The sequence below is a fragment of the Ictidomys tridecemlineatus genome, chromosome 11 (genome assembly GCF_052094955.1).
Source record: "Ictidomys tridecemlineatus isolate mIctTri1 chromosome 11, mIctTri1.hap1, whole genome shotgun sequence".
NCBI classification, from domain to species: domain Eukaryota; kingdom Metazoa; phylum Chordata; class Mammalia; order Rodentia; family Sciuridae; genus Ictidomys; species Ictidomys tridecemlineatus.
The window spans coordinates 133,119,343-133,143,919 of record NC_135487.1 but is presented as its reverse complement, the minus strand read 5'-3'; the positions used below and the strand labels follow the sequence as shown (position 1 = coordinate 133,143,919).

The window sequence follows — 24,577 nt, the reverse complement described above, 5'->3', positions numbered from 1 at the left end:
CCATCAGATAAGGAGTATGTTCTCAGATGCTTTCATAATACTCCAGTAAAAATATCATTTCTTGCAGCAGTTTAGCCTTTCCATTGCTGGTGGAATGTGATGTGATTCAATTGTAGCTTCATTCAGCCACGCTGCAGGGACAGAGTATACATGTCCTAGTGGATTGTATCAGTACCATTAGTCTGTCATGGCAATGCAAAAGATGAGGTGAAACAGAAATTTATTTGAGCTAATTCCATAGTCTCCATATCAAGGTGCCTGCTGGAATGATTTCCTTTGAGCTCCACTCTGTGACATGTCTATTGCTATCTTCTGTCTCTATGTTTGCATGACATTTTTCTGTGCTTCTCTGTGTCCTTAGTGTTGCTTTTTATAAGGAGAAAAACTTAATTGGATTAGACTTTACACCAATTAACTGAATTAACATTATAATGCTCGAATTCGGGACCCCCAAAAGACCACCAGAGACCAAGATCCATGTAATAAGCAAAGAGGCGTTTATTGCGAGCTAGCTCGGTCCTCTGCGCACACAGCAACTGGTGATGCTGAGAGACCCCGAGCCCAGGGTTTGCAGCAGTTTTATACACTCTCTGGGGGAAGGCAGGGACTTCACATACATCATAGCGTCTCTTAGCAAATCATCACACACCGTGGGAAAATCATAAAATAACTCTAAAACATGATTAGCACATTCACTGGTGGGAACAAGTTGGGTAAGGGTGATTGGTTAGTAAAAGAGGGGGATTCATTTGAACTGATTATTTTAGGCCATGAGGGGAGGACGTGCTGAACTACAGGTTTCCCAACATGTTATCAACCACCATAAACTACTGGCATCCCAGGTATTTCCCTGTCTCATGCTGATTGGTGGTTGCTCGGGGGTTGCTATGGGCCCTCACCTAGCCTGAGTCAGGGACACCAGACACAGCAGATCTCTCCTGTTATTTGTAGATAAACAACTCAGCAGGGTGGGAATGTGCCTAGGAGTGCTCTGTGGGCCTTTCCTAGGACAAAGGTCATGTCCCTTCCTTGGATAGTCTTTGCCTGAGGTAGAGGCTGGTTTTTCACATTAATCATGTCTGTAAAAATTATGTTTAAATAGATTCACAGTCTGAGGCACTAGGTATTTGGAACCACACTATATGAGACTTGGGGAGGGGACACAATTCAGCTAAGAACATAACTAGTCTCCTGCTGAAGGCAGACTTCCTGGAAAGGGAATACTGAGTGAAGGGCTATGCACATGGAACATTTTAACAGCACAGAAGAGCTGCTGAAGTCACATTGCCACAAGAAATCTTTGGGTGTAGCTGCTTCTCTGCAGCCAGGCTTCCCTGGGTGTTGGCATTTAAACAATTATTTTTCTTGGTTAATCTCTTTTCCCTATGGCAAATAAATCACACTGTTATATTTTTTTTTTCCAGTTTCCCAATTGTAAATTTGAGTTACCTCAAGTTGGTAACTCAACTAAATGATTTATCAACCATTTAGATTTTTTTCTTCCCTGAGTCAACCCAGATTTGGGGGCCTGTGTTGTGCTCTCTTGCAATTGCCCAGTGAGGAACCTGGGTTGACATAGCTCTGACACTAAAGACTTCCCTTAACATGAAAACAGGATAAACCATAGTCTCTCAAGTCAGAGGAACCTCTTAGGACATCCTCACTAGGCTCGCTGTTTAAAATGAAGAAGCAATAATATTTCTCTATATATCAGTAGCAAACCAGACTGAGAAGCTTAGAAAGAATTTCATGCAGTTCTTCCCTGGCCAGCTCTCAGTTCTGACACATGCTGCTTGCTGAGAAGCCATTTGATACCTAGAAGCCTGTGTTCTCTCATCTCTACAATTGGATGTTTTTAGAGGTCTCAGGTGGATAATGGCTTCATGGGGGCTCTTGATATAAGTCAGTGCTGTGCTTCCACAGCTGATAAAACACCTTGAAGTTGTTGTGTAGATACTGCTAAACCATCTCTGACACCATATCAATCATCTTTCAGAAGTTAATAACCTATTCATCATGGGCACTCATGTCCTTCATGTGCCCCAATACAATATTTCAAATCTTCCTGGTCTGACCTCCAGATTCCAATTCTCTGATCTTTCGTGTACTGCCAGTAATTATATGTCATCCTTGGCCTCCTTTTGCACTATGCCATCAACAAAAGAAATGTGCTGCAGTCCCTCTTTACTTTGAAAACATAGAGCTTAGTGCTCCTTTACATACCTCTAGATCAGACTATTCTATAATTTATAAACCCTGATTAAACATATCATATGTTCCATATCAACCTATATTTTCAATTGTAAAGGGTGTTGAATTAAATTCTAGCTGGTGTTTGCCTTTGAGGTAAACTGAAACATGATTCCATGGAGCCTGAAATGGGAGCCCCAAGATAACAGAGATCTATGAGAATGTTCTGTTTGTGTGGCACTATGTAATATGCAGGACTGCATTTTATATACATATATCACAAAGCCTGCTCTTTTGAATAATTGTCACTTTCCAAGTCTGATGAGAATAAGGAATGTTGCAAGAGTCTTGTGATCTGTTGGAGGTGTTTCGGCTTTGGAATCAGACACAGCTCATCCTGACTCCCGGCCCACTTGCTTATTAGTTATGAGAGTCTGTCCATAGGAGGAAACATATATTAGCTGTAGCCTGGTCACTAGGTATAAACTCAAACTGCTAAATATGTTTGCATTTGATTTATTTAAACAATAGAGTCAAGACTGCTGCAGATTACAGGCTATGTGTTCCTAACCTCCTGTGACCCCATCTTCCTTTTCTTGCTGTCCAATACCTACAATGGGAAGAACCTGAGACCAGTATGAAGTGAGAAAGAATGATCTACTTTTGGACACTTCCTGGTTGGAGCTTCCTGCTCCCACTCAGGGCATTATTTCTTCTAATTTTTGGGCTTGAGGAGAAACATTAGTGGGAAAGTGTACCGCTCAAGTCTAGCATATAAAGAGATAGACCATGCCCATAAAGTCCCTGATATTAGGGGACCCATAGCTCTCAAATCTGGAATGTGGTTCCTGTGAACTGAGATATGATGGAGCGAGTCAAACTTGAGGATGTAGTTCCAAAAGCACACATACTTCATTAGTAGTATTCTATTAGGTTAGTCACAGAAAGATAATAATCTGGATATTCTGAATTATGTTATTATATCAATTTCAACTGTCATTTTTAACATTATTAATGTGAATACTAGAAATATTTAAATTACCCTTGTGCCTTACATGTTGTTTTCATTGGAAATTGTTATTTTAGGGGGTTTCTTCCCAGTTCAAAGTTCAATCTGTCTCCTAACAAGAACAAAGGGCAGAAAAGTTAAAAGAAATTTTATAGTAATTGTCATTGCATTATTTTCATTCATGAATACTATACAGGCAAATATAATCCATAAACTGAAATGACTTTACATGCAAGGTTAGATGCAAATGTTCTGCTGGTTGGTCTAGATCCTACTTTTGAAGGAAATCTTGCCATAAAATAGCAGCAGCCTGAGGCTCTGAGGTGTTATTACCAGACTTCAAAAGGAAAAAGAAAAAACAAAAGCTGCCACCAAGAATCTGTCATTCTGGTCTTATTCGTGACTGGATTGGGTATTATTTCCTTTACTCAAAAAGGTTACTGGGCTCAGACTCAAGTGACCCTCAGGCCTGAAGCCCTGTCCATCCAGGAGCACTGAGTGAGAACTGTCCAATCCTGTGTGCAGCCAGGGAGGAGGGGGCGGGCTTTCGCCATCGGGTCCTTTGCCCCTGTGCCCCAGTCACTTTCGGTTTGCAGCTAGCAGCTAGGAGCAGCTCAGACACCCTGACGGGAGCACCTGCAGGATGGGCGCTCTGCCCTAGCAGGCAGCTGGAGAAACCGCCTTCTCGCTGATTGAGGTCAGCGAGGCCAGGAAACCGAGAGGCCAGGGCTTCAGGGCAGGATTCCCCCAATCCCGAGGCCCCTTCCCCTAGGGACGGAGGTCCTTCCAGACTGCCTCCCGCCAGCTTCACTTTAACCTCAGATGATTGGCTCCTAGAGGTGGCGAAACCTGCTCTGCTGTGGGATTGGAGGAGGCGCCGGAGGGACCGCGTCCCTGAGTCCTCCATTTCTGCCATTTGTCTCCGGGCTTCGCTCTCCAGCTTCGAAGTCCTGGTGGTCTGCTGTGCAGGTCTGAAGACCCTGAGGGAGCAGGCCTGGCTCCTGAGCTCCAGGGAATGGTGAGTGGGCAGGGGCGCCTGGCGCTGGGCAGGGAGGCTGGGGAGGGAGGCTGGGAACTGGGACGGCTGGGGCCGGCTGGAGCTGGCAGACGGGACCCTCAGTCTCTGGAGCCGGCAGGCTCGAGCCCCTGGTCCCACTGTCCTCCTAGGTGGCGACATGTCCCACTGTCCTCCTAGGTGAGGATGTGTCCCACTGACGTCCTAGGTGGGGAGGTGTCCCACTGACGTCCTAGGTGGGGAGGTGTCCCACTGTCCTCCTAGGTGGGGAGGTGTCCCACTGATCTCCTATGTGGGGAGGTGTCCCACTCTCCTCCTAGGTGGGGACGTGTCCCACTGACGTCCTAGGTGGGGAGATGTCCCACGGGCCTCCCAGGTGGGGACGTGTCCCACTGACCTCCTAGGTGGGGAGGTGTCCCACTGGCCTCCTTGGTGGGGACGTGTCCCACTGTCCTCGTAGATGGGGAGATGTCCCACTGTCCTCCTAGGTGGGGAACTGTCCCACTGGCCTCCTAGGTGGGGACGTGTCCCACTGTCCTCCTAGGTGGGGAGGTGTCCCACTGGCCTCCTAGGTGGGGAGGTGTCCCACTGTCCTCCTAGGTGGGGATGTGTCCCACTGACGTCCTAGGTGGGGACGTGTCCCACTGACCTCCTAGGTGGGGAGGTGTCCCACTGTCCTTCTAGGTGGGGAGGTGTCCCACTGTCCTCCTAGGTGGGGACATGTCCCACTGTTCTCCTAGGTGGGGAGGTGTCCCACGGGCCTCCTAGGTGGGGAGGTGTCCCACTGATCTCCTATGTGGGGAGGTGTCCCACTGTCCTCCTAGTTGGGAGGTGTCCCACTGTCCTCCTAGTTGGGAGGTGTCCCACTGTTCTTTTAGGTGGGGACGTGTCCCACTGTCCTCCTAGGTGGGGACGTGTCCCACTGACATCCTAGTTGGGGACGTGTCCCACTGTCCTCCTAGGTGGGGACGTGTCCCACTGTGCTCCTAGGTGGGGACGTGTCCCACTGACCTCCTAGGTGGGGACGTGTCCCACTGACGTCCTAGGTGGGGAGGTGTCCCACTGTCCTCCTTGGTGGGGAGGTGTCCCACTGTCCTCCTAGGTGGGGACGTGTCCCACTGTCCTCCTAGGTGGGGACGTGTCCCACTGACGTCCTAGGTGGGGAGGTGTCCCACGGGCCTCCTAGGTGGGGAGGTGTCCCACGGGCCTCCTAGGTGGGGAGGTGTCCCACTGTCCTCCTAGATGGGGAGGTGTCCCACTGTGCTCCTAGGTGGGGAGGTGTCCCACTGTCCTCCTTGGTGGGGATGTGTCCCACTGACGTCCTAGGTGGGGACGTGTCCCACTGTCCTCCTAGGTGGGGAGGTGTCCCACTGTCCTCCTAGGTGGGGACGTGTCCCACTGTCCTCCTAGGTGGGGAGGTGTCCCACTGACATCCTAGGTTGGGAGGTGTCCCACTGTCCTCCTAGGTGGGGAGGTGTCCCACTGTCCTCCTAGGTGGGGACGTGTCCCACTGTCCTCCTAGGTGGGGACGTGTCGCACTGTCCTCCTAGTTGGGGACGTGTCCCACTGACGTCCTAGGTGGTGAGGTGTCCCACTGTCCTCCTATGTGGGGACGTGTCCCACTGTCCTCCTAGGTGGGGACGTGTCCCACTGTCTTCCTAGGTGAGGACGTGTCCCACTGTCCTCCTAGGTGGGGAGGTGTCCCACTGTCCTCCTAGGTGGGGACGTGTTGCACTGTCCTCCTAGTTGGGGACGTGTCCCACTGACGTCCTAGGTGGTGAGGTGTCCCACTGTCCTCCTAGGTGGGGACGTGTCCCACTGTCCTCCTAGGTGGGGAGGTGTCCCACTGTCCTCCTAGGTGGGGACGTGTCGCACTGTCCTCCTAGGTGGGGAGATGTCCCACTGTCCTCCTAGGTGGGGACATGTTCCACTCTCTTCCTAGGTGGGGAGGTGTCCCACTGTTCTCCTAGGTGGGGAAGTGTCCCACTGGCCTCCTAGGTGGGGACGTGTCCCACTGTCCTCCTAGGTGGGGAAGTGTCCCACTGTCCTCCTAGGTGGGGAGATGTCCCACTGTCCTCCTAGATGGGGAGATGTCCCACTGACCTCCTAGGTCGGGATGTGTCCCACTGATCTCCTAGGTGGGGAGGTGTCCCACTGTCCTCCTAGGTGGGGAGGTGTCCCACTGTCTTCCTAGTTGGGGAGGTGTTCCACTGTCCTCTTAGGTGGGGACGTGTCCCACTGTCCTCCTAGGTGGGGAGATGTCCCACTGACCTCCTAGGTGGGGACGTGTGCCACTGTCCTCCTAGGTGGGGAGGTGTCCCACTGACCTCCTAGGTGGGGAGGTGTCCCACTGTCCTTCTAGGTGGGGAGGTGTCCCACTGTGCTCCTAGGTGGGGACGTGTCCCACTGTCCTCCTAGGTGGGGAGGTGTCCCACTGTCCTCCTAGGTGGGGCCGTGTCACACTGTCTTCCTAGGTGGGGACGTGTCCCACTGTCCTTCTAGGTGGGGAGATGTCCCACTGACCTCCTAGGTGGGGACGTGTCCCTCTGTCCTCCTAGGTGGGGAGGTGTCCCACTGTCCTCCTAGATGGGGACGTGTCGCACTGTCCTCCTAGTTGGGGACGTGTCCCACTGACGTCCTAGGTGGTGAGGTGTCCCACTGTCCTCCTAGGTGGGGAGGTGTCCCACTGTCCTCTAGGTGGGGACGTGTCCCACTGTCATCCTAGGTGGGGACGTGTCCCACTGTCCTCCTAGGTGGGTAGATGTCCCACTGTCCTCCTAGGTGGGGACATGTTCCACTGTCCTCCTAGGTGGGTAGATTTCCCACTGTCCTCCTAGGTGGGGACGTGTCCCACTGTCCTCCTAGGTGGGTAGATGTCCCACTGTCCTCCTAGGTGGGGACATGTTCCACTGTCCTCCTAGGTGGGTAGATTTCCCACTGTCCTCCTAGGTGGGGACGTGTCCCACTGTCCTCCTAGGTGGGGAAATGTCCCACTGTCCTCCTAGGTGGGGAGATGTCCCACTGTCCTCCTAGACGGGGAGATGTCCCACTGACCTCCCAGGTGGGGACGTGTCCCACTGTCCTCCTAGGTGGGGAGGTGTTCCACTGTCTTCCTAGTTGGGGAGGTGTTCCACTGTCCTCCTAGGTGGGGACGTGTCCCACTGTCCTCCTAGTTGGGGAGATGTCCCACTGACCTCCTAGGTGGGGAAGTGTCCCACTGTCCTTTTAGGTGGGGCCGTGTCCCACTGTCCTCCTAGGTGGGGAGATGTCCCACTGTCCTCCTAGTTGGGGAGGTGTTCCACTGTCCTCCTAGGTGGGGACGTGTCCCACTGACGTCCTAGGTGGGGAGGTGTTCCACTGACGTCCTAGGTGGGGAGATGTCTTACTGTCCTCCTAGGTGGGGACATGTCCCACTGTTCTCCTAGGTGGGGAGGTGTCCCACTGACCTCCTAGGGGGGAGGTGTCTCACTGTCCTCCTAGGTGGGGAGGTGTCCCACTGTCATTCTAGGTGGGGAGGTGTCCCACTGTCCTCCTAGGTGGGGACGTGTCCCGCTGACCTCCTAGGTGGGGACATGTTCCACTGTCCTCCTAGGTGGGGAGGTGTTCCACTGGCCTCCTAAGTGTGGATGTGTCCCACTGGCCTCCTAGGTGGGGACGTGTCCCACTGACGTCCTAGGTGTTGAGGTGTCCCACTGACAGCCTAGGTGGGGAGGTGTCCCACTCTCCTCCTAGGTGGGGACGTGTCCCACTGACGTCCTAGGTGGGGAGGCGTCCCACCGGCCTCCTAGGTGGGGACGTGTCCCACTCTCCTCCTAGGTGGGGACGTGTCCCACTGACGTCCTAGGTGGGGAGGCGTCCCACCGGCCTCCTAGGTGGGGAGGTGTCCCACTGTCCTCCTAGGTGGGGAGGTGTCCCACTGTCCTCCCAGGTGGGGACGTGTCCCACGGGCCTCCTAGGTGGGGAGGTGTCCCACTGTCCTCTTAGGTGGGGAGGTGTCCCACTGTCCTCCTCGGTGGGGAGGTGTCCCACTGTCCTCCTGGGTGGAGACATGTCCCAGGGGCCTCCTAGGTGGGGACATGTCAGTGGCACCTTCTCATCCCCTCTGGTCATCCTCAGCTCCTGCGTTAGTACTCTCTGGCTGGTGTGCGCCTGCCACCCAGACTCTTGGTGACTGCTGGTGATTGATGGCGGGAGGATTATCATTGGGAGGATTATCATTGCCTCATCTCCAGGTTTTCCTGCAGGAGAGAAGCGGGGGTCCACAGGGACCTCGCTTCTTCCTGAGCTAGCTCATTTTCATTTTTTTTTTAAGTTGCTGAGATTGGCCTTTTTATGGTTTGATTTATCTAGACTTTTTCTATTGTAATTAAGTATAAATTTTTACATTATATGGTTTCATATATTGATTTTGCTTTTATTGTGATTCCTGTATATTTTGGTAATATAGTATAGTTTTATAATATACATGAATGTCAGGTAATGATAAGTACTTATTTTACTTATTTTATTTTATTTATTTATTTAGTTAGTTATTTTATTTAGTTGAAAAGTTTCTTGGCTAAAGTTATATATAACTTTGTGGATGAATTTTAGAACTTTATACCTTGATTACTTATTTCATTAAAAGTGAAGAATGTTGAATTTTTTGTTATGCATTATAGCTATACATAATATTGGGTTCATTTTGACATAATAATCATACAAGTATGGAATAGAATTTGCTAGAAGGATCCGATACACACCAATGAGGCCACCTACAGGTGCTGCCTGGTTGTTAAGTGAGAGGTCAAAGTCAAGGCAGGGAAAAGGATGCTGCTCAAATTCCTTAAAGGAAAAGGACCTTCATGATTTAGTGCAGGGACAGTAAATGCAAAACGTGGACTATCTTCAGGATGAATTGAAATGGGAAAAAAATCTTTAATATCTATAGCTAAAACACTTCGTTACCCAGTGATTCCCCTTTCCCTCTTCCCTTCCCTCTCTTCCATTTATTTATAGTTTTTAAAATTACTGCTTTATAGATACACATAAAGCTAGAATTTACTGTGATATATTCATATATGTAATAGCAATTTTGGTGGGAATATATTTTGTAGGTTAATTTGGGAAAAATTGTCATCTTTATAATGATGAGTTTTATCATGTACACATGGATGTGCAATTGAATCTCTGATGTGGTTCTGATGATTTTTATTTTCTCATATAAGTTCTACTTATTTTCTTTCTAAACATGTGTACATGTGAAATACACATGCATATATAAAACTTAAACATGATGTTTTACACTATTTTTTTTAAGCTGGATATACTATGACCAAAAATGTGACTGGCCCCTAGTGACCATTTTTCCTCAGATTATTATTGATCTCTTCCAAGATGTGCATTCTCTTGAACCATCCCCCTGGGTTTCAAGTGTTCAGATGAGTGCTGTTGTGTTCTACATATTGTCATGGTCACATAAGCTGTGATTTCAGGAAGTCTATGATGGGGAGTATTGTGTACATTCAATAGCATACAGTTTCCACTAGCAGGCAATAATGACTTAAACTGCTCTTGAGTTTATGAGTATTCATTTGTTTTACATCTTCATCAATATTTAATTTTGTCTGGGATTTCATTTTATATTTCTCTAATTTTTAAAGATGTTGAATTTTTTATGATTATTGAGCACTTAGATTATCTCCTGTATGAATTGGCAATTCAAGGTTCTTCCCTGTATTTCTTTTATGGTTTGTGGCTTCAAAGATAAGAAAATAAATCCAAAAAGGTAGATAGAGTTTGATTTCAAGAAAAAATAATAATTTTACTTTAATTATTTAAAAAATATATTCACCTTTTTTCTTCTCCTGAGTATGTATTTTATGTTTCTTGTCTGCTTTATATTTAGAGCTTATTTCAAATGAAATTCTAGACCCTATCTTTGGAAATTCTTTTTTTTTTTTTTTTTTTGGTGGTGGTGCTGGGAGTTGAACCCAGGGGTTTGTTCATGCAAGGTAAGTACTCCACCAATTGAGCTATTTCCCCAGCCCTTATATTTGGAAATTCTAACAGGAAAAATAAATAAGAAAAATTTCCCTTCCCTAAAGCTGCAGGAAAATGAATATATTTCCTCAAAATCATTTAGTAAGTAAATTGCTGAATGACACATTTACTAAACCATTCACTCCTCTTCCTTGAAGGTTTTTGTTGTTATTGTTGTTGTTTTTTTGTTTTTTCTTGAATGTTTTTGACAGTGAATCATGCATTTTATTATCTGGATTTTGGAGTTTAATACAAAATCATATTCGATAAGATTTGGCAAATCCTAGAAATATCCATCCATAATTTATTGTTTACTGAATGATGTGTTTAGAGATACCAACAACAAAAGGACATATTTGTTTTTTGAAATAGTTACCCCATTTTTCTTTCAATTTGTTATAAGCCTTTTGGATGTATTTCTTTTCTGAGTCAGATTCTGGTCCTGTGGTGTGCTTTTTTGCACCCTGAAAGCTCTAAGCATTTACCCTCATAAGGAATCTGGGTTGATAGTTGTGCTGGTGAAGAGTTCCTTAACCTTAAAGAAGGGAAAACATTTGTGTTGCTCCTGGGATGTCTTTTCTAGGCACTCTCTTCAAAATGGAGAGAAAATATTTCTCCAGACTGACATCCCCTAGATCAGGAGCAAACCAGCCTTTGAGGAGCGTTGAAGGGATTTCATACAGCTCTGTCTCTGGGTAGTTCTCTGTGTGCTACTGAGTTTCCATTTAATGTCCAGAAACCTGTGTTTTCTCATCTTTACAATGGGAATAATTTTAGGGGACACAGATGAATCGTGCTCTTCATGGAGGCTGCTAATACATGTGTGTGCTGTGGCCCACGTCTGACAAACCACTGTGCAGATACTAATTGTTTAACCATTATCTGCCACTCACATGAAGTTTCTTTCAAAAGGTTATAATAATCTTTTCACTGTAGACACCCATGTCATCCACATCCCCAAATATAAAAGGTTGAATCTTCTTTGTCTGAATTCCAGATTCCAATTCTCTTGTGGTTCAAAACTTCATTATGTAGTAAAACTTCATTATGTTTCTCCTTGTCTTTTTACTTTGTGTTCCTGACAAAATATTTCTCTGCTTCATGCCTCTGTTACCCATGTTCATCTATGTTTAGAAAATGACATAGAAACCTTTATTATTTGCTGATTGTAGAGGAGGGTTGAAAATACTTCTGGCTGGTGTCTGTCCTTGTTACAAGTTGAAACAGGACTCTCCTGGGTCCTAGAAAGGGAGCCCCTTAACCAATCAAGTGTATGAAAAGGTTTTGCTTATGTATTATATATATTATACATATATATTATATATAATATATACATGTATAAAATATTATATATAATATATACATATTATGTAATGTATAAAATATAAAATATATATGTATATGTACATATATAGATAGACATAGGTGCAGGTAAGCCTATTGAGTGCATTTCTTTTAAGTCAGGAATACAATTTTTTTTAAAGAGAGAGAGAGAGAGAGAGAGAGAGAGAGAGAGAGAGAGAGAGAATTTATTTATTTATTTTTTTAAGCTTTTGGCAGATACAACATCCTTGTTTGTATGTGGTGCTGAGGATCGAACCCGGGCCACACGCATGCGAGGCGAGCGCGCCACCGCCTGAGCCACATCCCCAGCCCAGGAATACAGTTCTTTACCAATGTTTCTTCTCAGGTTCTAAAAACATGAGAGATGCTGTCCTGTGTGAGAGCAGGGAGTTTACCCAGAAAGTTTCCAGAAGTAGACATTTTTTTGCCAAATGCTGGCCATTGCAATTTTAAGGTCAACATCAGGAATTTAGGGAGAACATGGGCAATTTAGAAAGATGAGTCTTTAAATTCTAAAACAAGGGCTGTGTATGTAGCTCATATTTAACATGCCCCTGTGTCAAATCCCCAGTACTATAGAAAGAATCAAAAGCAAAGGTTTTTTTTGTTGTTGTTTATGAGCATTTCACATGATAGAAAAGTAGAGAAGAATCACTTGGCCTTTGCAAAAATACATGTTTGTATTCTCCCTTTGTCTCTCCAAGGCCAGAGAGCCTGTCAGAATGTCTTTGTGCTGAGTGTCCTCTTTGTGGAATTTATGCCAGAGGGTTCTCATTTCCCCTTCTGGTATTTTCCTGGAACTGTCTGATATGAGGATCCCTCAGCTAACACCTCTAATGTCTCCTGAGAGTCCAGTGAATATGAGTACTTGGGTCTCATCTTGTGAGCGAGCAGTCTAAATTTAGGGAATATAGTTTCCCTAGGAAGTAGCTGAGTGCCCTAAAACTGGGAGAAATCTCCCAGTGTACTCTGCATCCAAAAGGCACTTTAGTTGTTTCCTTCTCTTGGCTGCTGTGAATACTGCTCCAGTGAAGATGAGAATGCAACCATTTATTTAACATGCTGATTTCAACTACTGTGGAAATGCACCGAGAATTATTATTATTGTGTTAGATTTTAAAGAACTTTCAACTTCCCATGCTTTTTTTTTTGAAGTGGCTCCACTAAATTCATATTCTGGCACACAAGCCTTACCAGTGATCTGTGCCTTACAAGTGTTGCTTTCTTCCAAATTCATATAATTGGAGTACTAGTTATTCTTCAACTTTTTCATATTAGCCATTTTCTACAGCTGTGCTCAGGCTGCAGAAGGTTTTTATTATTATTATTATTTGTTTTAATTAGTTACATATGAGAGTACAATGACCTTGACATACATTTGAATCAGATGGGATATAATTTCTCATTTTTCTGAGTGTCCGGGTTGCAGAATCACACTGGTCGTGCATTCACATACATACACACAGTAATAATAATGTCTGTTTCATCCTACTGTCCTTCCTATACTTCCATCTCCTCCCCTACCCTCCCATCACTTCTCTCTACCTAATCTAAGGTAACAGTATTTTTTTTTTCCTCACATCTTCATACATGTATTCTGTATAACGAAGGGGATCTCCTTCCCTCTTCCATGCAATTCCTCTTCTCCCTCCCTTTCCCCTCCCACCTCTTCCTTATCTAGAGGTAATCTTCTTCACATGCTCTTCCTCCCTACCCCATTTTGAGTCACCCCCCCTTATATCAGAGAAGACATTCAGCATTTGTTTTTAGGGATTGGCTAACTTCACTTAGCATATTCTGCTCTAATGCCATCCATTTCCCTGCAAATGCCATGATCTTGTTATTTTTTAGTGCTGAGTCATATTCCATTGTGTATAAATGCCACATTTTTAAAAATTTATTCATCCATTGAAGGGCATCTAGGTTGGCTCCTCCGACTAGCTATTGTGAATTGTGCTGCTATAAACAATGATGTGGCTATGTCCATGTAGTATGCTGCTTTTAGGTCCTTTGGGTATAGTGTGAGAAGAGCAACAGCTGGGTCAAATGGTAGTTCCATTCCCAGCTTTACAAGGAATCTCCATACTGCTTTCCAAATTGGCTGCACCAATTTACAGTCCCACCAGCAATGTATGAGTGTACCTTTTTCCCTGCATCCTCACCAGCACTTGTTATTCATAATGGCTGCCATTCTTACTGGAGTGAGATGGTATCTTAGAGTAGCTTTAATTTGCACTTCTCTGACTGCTAGAGATGGTGAGCATTTTTACATATATTTGTTGACTGATTGTATGTCCTCTTCTGAGAAGTTTCGGTTCAGGTCCTTGGTCCATTTGTTGATTGGGTTATTTATTTTTTTGGTGTTTAGCTTTTTGAGTTCTTTGTATACCCTACAGATTAGAGCTCTATCTGATGTGTAAGGGATAAAAATTTGTTCCCAGAATGTAGGCTCCCTATTCACCTCACATATTATTTCTCTTGCTGAGAAAAAACTTTTTAGTATGAATTCATCCCATTTATTGATTCTTGGTTTTAATTCTTGTGCTATAGGTGTCTTATTAAGGCAATTGGGGCCTAACACCATGTGATGGAGATTAGGGCCAACTTTTTCTTCTGTTAGATGCAGAGTCTCTGGTCTGAATTCTAGATCCTTGATCCATTTTCAGTTGAGTTTTGTGCATGGTGAGAGATAGGGATTCAATTTCATTTTGTTGCATATGGATTTTCAGTTTTCCCAGGACCATTTGTAGAAGATGCTATCCTTTCTCCAGTGCATGCTTTTAGCACCTTTGTCTAATATAAGGTAGTTTGTAGTTTTCTGGGTTAGTCTCTGTGTCCTCTATCCTGTATCATTGGTCTATCAGCCTGTTTTGGTGCCAGTACCATGCTGTTTTTATTACTATTGCTCTGTAGTATAGTTTAAGATCTGGTATAGTGATACCACCTGTTTCACTCTTCCTGCTAAAGATTTCTTTAGCTATTCTGAGTCTTTTATTTTTCCAGATGAATTTCATAATTGCTCTTTCTATTTCTGTGAGGAATGCCATTGGGATTTTGTTTGGAATCACATTGAATCTGCTACAGAAGATTTTATAGTTGATTGCTGCACTAAATTCCTGATGCAAGTTTGTTAGAATCCAGGCTGTCGTATACTCACTGAAAGAAAGGTGATATAAACCTATTTTAGAAATAAATGGGGATCTGTACTTTTAATCTTTTTCTTTTCTCGCTCCTGGTGGATGCTTGTACACCAATGTGAAGCCACTCCTTTGTGATCTAGGCAGACATGCACACACACAGTTGCCATTGCTCCCAAAGCTTGAAGGTTTAGGATATAATACATTGAATGGAAAAAGTTGAAATTGTGACAAATTCCTTAAAGAATTGTTAGGCTTGGAGTTATTAGTGAGGTGAGCAAGGGGGAAGGGCTCAGGAAGTGCTGAACTACCACCTGGGCTGCCAGTGGTGGAATAAATTTCCCCTGTAAACCCTTTGGTGCTGACTAGACAAAAGCTCAGCTGTTAGCAACAGAGTTTGCAGAGTATGCTGGCAAATCCCTTTTAGGGATAAACCAGGACCCTTGAGATTTAACTCCTCCCCCGAGATTCGGGAATTCTGTCTAATTAAATGGCACATTGCTCAAGGCAGGCTAATGCCCAAGTATACTCCAACTTTTTCTACTCATCTGATGGTAAATATTTTTTTTTCAGTTGTCCAATGTATGTGCCTATAACTTTAAGAGGGACTCAAAACATGAGTAGATAATTTATTTGGTGTATCCATGAATGGAGGGAGAGTCAGGAGGCTCATATTATGGTGTATTTTTTAAATGATCTCTCTTACTATCTGCTTTTTAAAATATCTATTCTTTAGTTTTAGGAGGACACAATATCTTTTACCTTGCAACATCAGGCTTGACAAGTCCAATCACTTAACATCTCTGTGAATATTAGTTTTTTTCTTGTGTGTTTGCTGTTTGTTTGTTTGTTTCTTTAGCATCTTTAAGTAGTATTGCTTTATACTTATATTTTATGTTTGTCATTGGAATGTTTTCTTCTTTGTGAAATCTTTTGAAGTTTCTCATTTGTGCTCTACTCTGTTGAGATGTATTTTGGCCCCAAGAAAATGTATAGTACCTCATATATTTTGCACTATAAACACTTTATTAGAAATGGTCACTAAAAACATCTCCCACTTTAGATCTTACCTTTGAACATTGGAGATACTTACTTAAAATGACAGAAGTAAAATTCACAAAAGTGAAGTCCTAGAAATTACAGGGTAGCCTCTTGGAAAGGAGGAAGTAACACAATCAAGATAACTGAAGTGGATATAAACTCCCAGAGTTTCTAGGGCCCATAAACACTATGGTGAGATGACGGGAAACATGCACAAAGGGTGATCCAAGGCTACATGCAACTGGGTGATTTTCCAGGGGTCTAATCAAAAGTATTGGTCATACCTGCTGTCTAAAAGGGTCGTGTCCTCAGCTCTACTTCTTTGGTTTGACTCTGTTCCAGGAGATTTTGTGGATGTGGATTTCTCTAAATTTTCTCTTAAATATTTTGGAGGCAGTTTTCTATGGAGCTCTGTCCCCATCTCACTATATATTGTGGATCTTTCTCCTGTCTTGCTTCAGTTTTCAGATCTAGGATCCCCTGTTTTTTCTTCTTTTTCCTGTGCTTGGAGCTGCATTTTCTGAAACACTGGCAAATATTGTTTGCAAGGATAAGCTTATAGATAATCTGTCATCTTCTGTGCTGTGAGGATAGACTGTGTGATATTTGAGGGTAGCTGCTGATGTGCCATCATGTTCTATGCAGGGTGGATTTGTCTATCTTACTTTTGAGGACTTCATCAAAACAAAGTAAAGAGAAACTTTTATGGCCATAAGCTGAGCAATGCCAACAGTCACTAGAAGTTAGAATGATTTTTTTCTGCAGTTCTGGAAGGAGTGTAGTTCTGTTAACACTGTGACAAAAGTCCATTGTCAAGATATCTAAACCATTTATAACTGTAAAACAATAAATTTCTATTATTTTAAGCAATTACATTTGTGATCATTTCTTTCAGCAGCAGTAGGAAAATTTCTTTTCTGTAATTTTAATTAACCATGTGATCAATGGCTAATGTGATAAATGTTAAAGCTAAGTAGTATTTGTCAAAGCTGTGCCAGTCTTTAGCAAATTATGATTGAAGATTACTATCTTTTGTTGTTGTTGTTGTTGTTGTAGATGGACACAATATCTTTATTTATGTATTTGTATGTGGTGCTGAGGATTGAACCCAGTGCCTCACTCATGTGAGGCAAGTGCCCTAGCACTGAACTGCAACCCCAGCCCAAAGATGATTATCCCATTGTCAAAAACAACAATACTTTGGTCAGAGAACTTCAATCTGGAGAATTAATATCCTGTCCTTCTTTCCTTAGTTTCAGCTTCTTTGAAATGTTAACTATGTGTTGTGCCCTGGGGAACATTTCCTTCTTTGGTTTAGATTATGTCTCATCATTTATGTATAATAAACATTCTAAAGTTAAATGTGACTTTTTTATTTGCAATAATCTACATAAGTGGAGGTTCAATGCTGAAATTTCCTGATAACATTTGTTTTTAGTTTTGGAGGTGGGTGGATTTTATTTCTAATTCTATATTTTACTAGATTGAGAAAAGGGGAGTTTAATGGCCAGTTTTTCTATTATCTTTGGTGTCTGATAACATATTTATGGAAGTTTGTAGTTTAATTCTCTTGATTTACGACTTATATGAACTAGACTTTTGCTGAGATTCTCGCCAGTATCTTTGACTTTATCAAACTGAAAAGTGTTGCAACTTGCTTATATCTCTTGCTATCTCAGTTTATTTTAAAGTGGATATTTTCAAAGATAGGAATTTACTATCAGAAGCTATAAGTGAGCTTATAAAAGAAGATACAAGATCAATCAGTTGTCTATCTACATAAGAAAATGAATATTAAAATGTGAAATTAAGATAATTCTAGTGAAAATAATATCAAAAGCAAATATTTAGAGACAATATTTAGAAAGATGTGAAACATCGAACATTGAGAACTAGAACACATGGCTTGTTTATAGAAGATCTAGCATCATCCCTCAGCCCCCTCCTTGTTTGTGAGGAATTTTACTTTGGAGAAAGAGGACAGAAATTGTGTTTTACCTCTGTGGTAATGAAATAGGGCCTAGGTGTTTTACCAGTGTGCTGTATTGTAAAGATGACCTTAGGCCTTGGCCTGAGCAGCTCCATTTTAAAACCCCACTCTGAAACCTGAAGTCTCTCCAGGCATGCCTTTGTAGCCCTCCAGTATGATCATCATGAACAAGCCACTTCTTCCCACCCTGACAAGCTCAGAGTGAAGTCTCGGTCATGTTGCCCCACCCCACCATAAAGGGAGAGGCAAGAATATCCGGGTGGGGACCACCAGACCAGATGCTTTGACTTCAGGGCAAATGACATCACTGAGAAATCCAGTGGCAGCTGATAGGGATTGGAAGGGTGGTCAGAAGCCCCCAAATTTAGTATAAATGAAGGAGCAAATGAACAGACATTCAGCCAGCTGACACTGATGCCCTCATGCTGGAGAGCCTGGAGGACCTGGACTGACATCCTAACTCTTCTCATCATTTGCTGATCCTCTGCATCTTCTTCACTGCTCTCAAACTCTACAGCCACATCTTGGCCCTGGTGAGAACTGCAGCTTCTCCCTGTGACCCCCTCTTCAACCAGCTGTCAGCTCCACCTCAGGAGAAGCCTGCCTGGGTTTCTGACCAGATCACCACAGTCTGAGTGAGTGGGCATATCTGCTGGACTTAGAGCCTAAGGCTTGAGACTGTAGAACTGGCACTTGAGCTTAGCATGCAGAGGGACTATCTGTCATGATTAAGAATGTTTACAGTGATTAGAATTATTCTAGAATGATTTGCTGTGGCTTGATTATATCTATTGCAGTGCCTAGCACTAAGGATTGTCATTTTATTGATTAAGAACCTATAGAGTGAAATTGTATTGAGTGATAAGAGTGACTAAAGCATTGAAAGAAGCATGTGGACATTTTATATAGGAATGTCAGTGGAGTGCATTACAATTCTTATTACACATAGAGAGCACAATTTTTCATATCTCTGGTTGTATACAAAGTATATTCACATCAATTTGTGTCTTTATTCCTGTACTTTTTTTTTATAATCTGATGTTAATCATCAGATTATTATTTTTTTTAGAGAGAGAGAAAGAGAGAGAGAATTTCAATATTTATTTTTCAGTTTTCGGTGGACACAACATCTTTGTTGGTATGTGGTGCTGAGGATCGAACCCGGGCCACACGCATGGCAGGTGAGCGCGCTACCACTTGAGCCACATCCCCAGCCCCTATTCCTGTACTTTGGATAATAATGATCATCACATTCCACCATCATTAATAACACCATGCCCCCCTCCCCTTTCCCCTAAGTTTTCTGCTCTACCTAGAGTTTGTCTATTCCTCCCATGCTCCCCCTCCTTATCCCACTATGAATCAGCCTCCTTATATCACAGAAAATATTCAGTGTTTTTGTTTTTTTGGAGGGGATTGGCTAACTCAGCTTTATCTTTTCTAACTCCATCCATTTACCTGCAAATGCCATGATTTTATTCTTTTTATTGTTGAGTAATATTCCATTGTGTATATATGCCACATTTTTAAAATTTATTCATCTATTGAAGGGCATCTAAGTTGGTTCCACAGTTTAGCTATTATGAATTGTGCTGCTATAAATATTGACGTGGCTATATCCCTATAGTATGCTATTTTTAAGTCCTTTGGATATAGACCAAGGAGAGGAATAGCTGGGTCAAATGGTGGTTGGAGATATGGCTCAAGCGGTGGTGCGCTCTCCTGGCATGCGTGTGGCCTGGGTTCGATCCTCAGCACCACATACAAAAAAAGATGTTGTGTCCACCAAAACCTAAAAAAAAAAACTAAAAAAAAAAAAAAAAAAATCCTGGATGTTGATTTTATATCCTGTTACTTTGCTGAATCCATTTACTAGTTCTAGAAGTTTTTTGGGTCTTCTAGGTATAGAATTATATCATCAGCAAATAGTGTCAATTTGAGTTTTTCTTTTTCTATGTGTATCCCTTTAATTTCTTTTGTCTATCTAATTGCCCTAGAAGTGGTAAAAGAGGGCATCCCTGTCTTTTGCCAGCTTTTAGAGGTTAATGCCTTCAATTTTTCTTCTTTTAGAATGATGCTGGCCTGGGGCTTAGCATAGATAGCCTTTATGATGTTGAGATATGTTCCTGTTATCCCTAGTTTTTCTAATGTTTTGAACAAAGAGGAGTGCTGTATTTTGTCAAATGCTTTTTCTGCATCATTAAGTCTATTGATGTGATTAATTACATTTATTGATTTCTGTATTGAGAAAACAGCCTTTACCTCAGAGCAAAGCCAGAGCACTCCTAGGCACATACCCACCCTGCTGAGTTGTTTATCTACAAATAACAGGAGAGATATGTGGAGCCAGGTGTCCCTGACTCAGTCAGGCTAGATGAGGACCCATAGCAACCCCCTAGCAGCCACCAATCAGCATGAGACAGGGAAATACCTGGGATGTCAAATGACCCTCCCAGTAGTTTATGGTGTTTGATAACATGTTGGGAAACCATGTAATTCAGCACATAATCCCTTGTAGCCTAAACCAATCAGTTCAAATGAATCCCCCTCTTATATTAACCAATCACCCTTACCCTATTTGTTCCCTCCAGTGAATGTGCTAATCATGTTTTAGAGTTGTTTTATGATTTTCCCACAGTGTGTGATGATTTGCTAAGAGATGCTATGATGTATATGAAGTCCCTGCCTTCCCCAAAGAGTGTATAAAACTGCTGCAAACCCTGGGCTCAGGGGCCTCTCAGTGTCACCAGTTGCTGTGGGTGCACGGAGGACTGAGCTAGCTCGCAATAAACACCTCTTTGCTGCTTACATTGATCTTGGTCTCTGGTGGTATTTTGGGGGTCCTGAATTCAAGCATAACAGTATGTTGAACCAACCTTGCATCCCTGGGATGAATCCCAGTTGATCATGGTGCACTATCTTTTTGATATGTTTTTGTATTTGATTTTCCAGAGTTTTATTGGGATTTTTTGCATCTACGTTTATTAGAGATATTGGTCTGAAGTTTTCTTTTTTTGATGTGTCTTTGCCCAGTTTTAGAATCAGAGTTATATTGGCCTCATAGAATGAGTTTGGAAGTGCTCCCTCTTTTTCTATTTCTTGAAGTAAATTGAAGAGTATTGGTATTAGTTCTTCTTTAAAGGTCTTGTAGAATTTGGCTGTGTGTCTTTCCAGTCCTGGGCTTTTCTTGGTTGGTAGACTTTTGATGGCATCTGCTATTTCATCATTTGAAATTGATCTTTTTAACTTGTGCATATCATCCTGATTCAATTTGGGTAAATTATATGACTCTAGAAATTTGTTGATGCCTTCAATATTTTCTATTTTATTGGAGTACAGGTTTTCAAAATAATTTCTAATTATCTTCTGTATTTCTATACTGTCTGTTGTGATATTTCCTTTTTCATCATGTATGTTAGTGATTTGAGTTTTCTCTCTCCTTCTCTTCATTGACATGGCTAAGGGTCTGCTTATTTTATTTATTTTTTCCAAGAACCAACTTTTTGTTCTGTCAATTTTTCAATTTTTTTTTTGGTTTCAATTTCATTGATTTCAGCTCTGATTTTTAATTATTTCCTGTCTTCTGCTGCTTTTGGTACTGATTTGTTCTTCTTTTTCTAGGGCTCTGAGATGTAATGTTGAGTCATTTATTTTTCTTCTTCTAAGGAATGAACTTCATGCAATGAACTTTCCTCTTAGAACTGCTTTCATAGTGTCCCAGAGATTTCAATATATTGTATCGGTGTTCTCATTTACTTCTAAAAATTTTTAATCTCCTCCTTGATGTCTTTGTTCATTCAGTAGCATATTATTTAGTCTCCAGGTGTTGGAGTAGATTTTATTTTGATTTCTAATTTTATTCCATTATGATCTGATAGAATGCAGGGTAGCAGGGACACGGCCACATGAATGTTTATAGCAGCACAATTCACAATAGCTAAACGGTGGAGCCAACCTAGATGTCCTTCAGTGGATGAACGGATAAAAAAAATGTGACATTTATACACAATAGAATATTACTCAGCACTAGAAAAGAATAAGATCATAGCATTTGCAGGGAAATGGATGGCATTAGAGAAGATAATGCTAAATGAAGTTGGCCAATTCCAAAAAACAAATGCTGAATGTCTTCTCTAGTATAAGAGGGTGACTCAAAATGGGGTTGGGAGGGGAGAGCAAAGGAGGAAGATTACCTCTAGATAGGGAATAGGGGTGGGAGGGAAAGAGGGGGAGAAGGGGAAGAGCATGGATTGTGGAAGGAGACCCTCATCATTATACAAAATACATGTATGAAGAAGTGAATTTGGCATCAACATGCCTTATATTACAAACAGAGATATGATAAACTGTGGTATAAAGGTGTATTAAGAATTGTAATGCAAGAGAGAGAGAGAGAGAGAGAGAGAGAGAGAGAGAGCGCTCATGTATAATGGCATAATTTGGTGTGAACATACTTTATATATACAGAGTTATGAAAAATTGTGCTGTGAATGGATAATTATGATTGTAATGCATTCCACTATTGTCATGTGTGTAAGAAATAAAAATAAATAAATAAGAATGAAGGGTAGTATCTCTACTTTTTTATGTTTGCTAATAGTTGCTTTGTGGCATATTATATGATCTGTTTTAAGGAAAGATCCATGTGCTGCTGAGAAGAAAGTGTATTGTTGAAGGATGAAATTTTCTATATATGTCAGTTAAGTCTAAGTTATGGATTGTATTATTGAGTTTTATAGTTTCTTTGTTCAGATTTTGTTTGGAGGATCTACCTAGTGATGAAATAGGTGTGTTAAAGTCACCCAAATTATTGTTTTATGGTCTGTTTGACTCTTGAACTTGAGAAGAATTTGTTTGATGAACATAGATGCTCCATTGTTTGGGGCATATATATTTATAATTGTTAAGTCTTTGTTGGTGTATGGTTCCCTTGAGCAGTATGTAAATGTCCTTCTTTATCCTTTTTTTTTTTTTACTTTAGTTTGAAGTCTGCTTTATTTGATAATAAGGATAGAAACCCCTGCTTGCTTCTATAGTCCAAGTGAGTGGTGTGATTTTTCCTTGAAGTCTGCTTTATTTGATATGAGGATAGAAACCCCCTGCTTGCTTCCACAGTCCAAGTGAGTGGTGTGATTTTTCCCAACCCTTCACCTTCAGTCTGTGAATATCTTTTTCTATGAGATAAGTCTCTTGGAAGTAGCATATTGTTGGGTCTTTTTTTCTTTAATCCAATCTGTTAGTCTATGTCTTTTGATTGGTGAGTTCAGGCCATTAACATTCAGAGTTATTATTGAGACATTATTTATATTCCCAGCCATTTTTGTTTATTTTTGGTATTTAATGTGACTTGGTTTCTCCTCTGATTAGATTTTTCTTTAGTGTAATGTAAATGTAATGTAATCTCTCCCTCTGCTGATTTTCATCATTTGTTTTTTTATTTTCTCTTTTTGGAATATTTTGATGAGGATGTTCTGTAGTGTAGGCTTCCTAGTTGTAAATTCTTTTATCTTTTGTTTATCATGGAAAGTTTTTACTTCATCATCAAATCTAAAACTTACTTTTGCTTGATATAAACTTCTTGGTTGGCATTTATTTTCTTTCAGAGCTTGATATATTTTGTTCCATGATCTCCTGGTTTTGAGGATCTGGGTTGAAAAATCTGCTAGATATGAATTGGTCTCCCCCTCTATGTGATCTGATTCCTCTCTCTTGCAGCTTTTAAGATTCTATCCTTATTCTGTATGCTAGGCATTTTTATTATAATATGCCTTGGTGTTGATCTGTTGTAATTTTGTACATTTGGTGTCCTGTAAGCCTCTTGTATTTGGTTTTCCAATTCATTCTTTATGCTTGGGAAATTTTCTGATATTAGCTCATTTAAGAGATTATGCATTCCTTTGGTTTGAAACTCTGTGCCTTCCTTTATCCCAATAACTCTTAGATTTAGTCTTTTGATGCTGTCCCATAATTCTTGGATGTTCTGTTCATAGTTTTTTTTTTTTAAAGAAAGAGTGAGAGAGAGTGAGAAAGAGGGAGAGAGAGAGAGAGAGAACTTTAATATTTATTTTTCAGTATTTGGCAGACACAGCATCTTTGTATGTGGTGCTGAGGATCAAACTCGGGCCGCACGCATGCCAGGCGAGTGCGCTACCACTTGAGCCGCATCCCCAGCCCTGTTCATAGTTTCTTATTATCTTACTGTGTGATCAACTTTATTATTTTTCAGATTGTATGTTTTGTCTTTATTATCTGACATTTTGTCTTCTAAGTGATCTAGTCTGTTGGTTATGCTTTCTATTGAGTTTTTTATTTGATTTATTATATCTGTCATTTCAAGGGTTTCTGACTTTTTTTTTCCCAGAGTCTCTGTCTCTTGAAGTAATGTTTTGCTACCTGTATTTGCTCTCTTATATCGTTGTTGGAGTTATCAATTTTTGTTCATTTAGGTCATTCTTTAATGCATAGATTATTTTAATTATGAACCTTCTGAACTCCTTTTCTGACACTTTATCAACTTATCTGCCTGTGGGTTCTGTTATTATAGTGTTACTGCTATTCACTGGTGAGGAGTCCTTACTTCCCCGATGCTGAAGTATAACACCAGAGAAGCATGCCGAGGCAAGTTTAGAGTGGAAAGTTGAAGCTTTATTAAAGAACAGCAGAAAAGACTTCTCCCCAGAGGAACTAGGGGACCCAAGAGGTGGAATCCATGGAAGGGGGAGGTCTTTCCTTTTTTATAGCTATGGTTTACTTTCAGATTTCCCACATTCCTGTCCTTTGTTCTGTTATCTTGCAGTGATGAAATGTAGTGGGGAGACCTGAAAGGTGAG

The 24,577-nt window shown here is 42.1% G+C and overlaps 1 protein-coding gene across 6 annotated transcripts in view; it reads left to right on the top strand.

The window, feature by feature from the left end:
• The first annotated feature begins 3,775 nt into the window (after positions 1-3,775).
• Positions 3,776-24,577, top strand: part of LOC110597299 (uncharacterized) — a 64,499-nt gene continuing 43,697 nt past the window's right edge. For 3 of the 6 annotated variants that reach the window (XR_013428350.1, XR_013428349.1, XR_013428346.1), the window contains exon 1: positions 3,776-4,217. The gene's annotated coding sequence lies outside the window, so the exon portion shown is untranslated. Of the gene's footprint in view, positions 4,218-18,264; positions 18,383-18,858; positions 18,929-24,577 lie in introns of all 6 variants that reach the window. The other 3 variants (XR_013428345.1, XR_013428348.1, XR_013428347.1) reach the window with 3 other exon arrangements.